This window comes from Haemaphysalis longicornis, unplaced genomic scaffold (genome assembly GCF_048455015.1).
Source record: "Haemaphysalis longicornis isolate Haplotype H1 unplaced genomic scaffold, Haemaphysalis longicornis Haplotype H1 scaffold_3, whole genome shotgun sequence".
Lineage (NCBI taxonomy): Eukaryota > Metazoa > Arthropoda > Arachnida > Ixodida > Ixodidae > Haemaphysalis > Haemaphysalis longicornis.
The window spans coordinates 153,420,592-153,422,422 of NW_027526335.1; the positions used below are offsets into that span (position 1 = coordinate 153,420,592).

At 48.9% G+C, this 1,831-nt stretch overlaps 1 pseudogene; it reads right to left on the reverse strand.

Annotated features, from left to right (window-relative positions):
* Positions 1 to 280: 280 nt before the first annotated feature.
* On the reverse strand, positions 281 to 1,581 carry LOC144173470 (very long chain fatty acid elongase AAEL008004 pseudogene; annotated as a pseudogene).
* Positions 1,582 to 1,831: the final 250 nt, after the last annotated feature.

The following is a 1,831-nucleotide window of genomic DNA, read 5'->3' on the forward strand; positions in this document are numbered from 1 at the left end:
TGTATAAAATATACTCTTCAGTGTAAAAAGCTTGAAGTGGGAATTATATGTAATGTGCAAAAAGAGGAACAAGGAGCTCTTACAATGTGAAGTTTATAGTATATTGAATTGTAGTATTGGCGCTTGTAATATAATCTATAGCGATATTGGCACCGGTATTATGATCGTCCGCTTCGTTTTTATTGCCATTTTGAGTGTCGTGTAACTTGTTCGAAACTTTTCGCCAAGCCAAAAAGGTGTGGTCGCTGCACTTTCCCTTCGTTCGTACAATAGTGTGGTTCTGGAGAACAAAAACCAGGCGCAATGTTTTGGCATGAGTTATACAGTTTTATTAAGCAGAACCTACGAAAAAGAATGAGAGCACGTCGATATTGCTAACATGAATTTGAAACTGAACCTAGATGAAAGCTAAGAGCGCTGCCGCCTTGAGGCTAGGGAGACGTTGATAAGAAGTGAACTAAGAATTTTCGAATGCCGGTAAACACTTCGAAACGCTGAATACGTGTGCAAAACGAGGTGATACAGGGTCTTTGGCCCTTCATTTGACGGACCCGCCTTCTTCACAAGCAACGCTTCCCGCTGAGCTTTTCACAATCAAAGCACTCACTGAGCTTTTGCTTTCGCTTTATTGCGTTTCTGGGGACTTCTGCGATTGGTACCGCTCGTGATGTAGAACTTCGTGAGCATGAAAAATAAGAAAACGCCCTGGGGCAGTGCAACAGTCGTATGAAGACGAGGGTAGCCGCAGTCCTTGAAAACCGGAATGAGGAAGTGGAAGATAAGGATCACAAATTGAGCGAGTTGTAGCTGCGTCAGATGGCGTTTCCACCAGAGATATTTGTGAACGGACGGCCCCAGAGACGAGAGAAAGTAGTAGCAGTTCATAACCACGTGAACGAAGGCGTTGAAGATGATGCCGAAGATGACTTGGCCGTCAGCTCCGAAAGCCAGGCCGAACCAACCGCAGAGCACCACGAGTGCGTGGTGCACCACGTGTAGTGCCGATATGTTCGATTCTTTCTTGCGCAGCACAAAAAACACGGTGTCCAGAAAGTCAGCGATTCGGACCATCATGTACCACCAGGCAAGGGACAGCACGCTCATGGTCTGCTCGTCACGTGCGCTGAAGTCGATGCCCTGGCAGAAGATGCTGTAGCCGCCACCCAGGTACGTCTTGGAGGCGAAAGCAACCACGAAGTATCCGTTGAGCAGCATCATCGCGGCGTTGTAGAGCTGGATAATTGGCTTGATTCCATCATAGGGTTTCCTGCCCTGCATGAACCAGGGCCCTCCGATCTTAACGAAGTACACGTAGATGGACAGGAGAAACACGATGAACGGCTTGTTTCCTACGAGAGGCCAGTCGGCTGTGCGGGGATCGCGTACGAATAGCGCGGACACCGCGTCAGCCATCGTAGTCCCGACTTAGGTCGCCGCGCCGGTTGCAGTGGGGTCCACGGCGTGTGCGCCTTTCGCAGTTGCGGTGCAGTTGCCTTCGGAAATCAGGAACTTGTCCAGCCGCTTTGTCGTGTGAGTATACGTTCTACGTGCTGGTCATACGGCCCTTCTTTTATGCGGCTGTGTAGGTACACGCGCTTTTTAGTAGTGCTCGAGTCTCATGGGTGGCGTCCGGCTGAATAACAAGCTATAGGGAGGAGGAATACGGCGTGGGAAACGTAATTTGAATGCCGAAAATATAAAAAAACATTGAACGCGCACGTATACCTCACCGAGAAATACAGCATTTTCTTTCCCACAGCACGCAATGCCGTCACGTTTGCCACTATGTTCCCACAGACTGTAAGTCTGTTGCCTACTTCTTTCCTCCTTG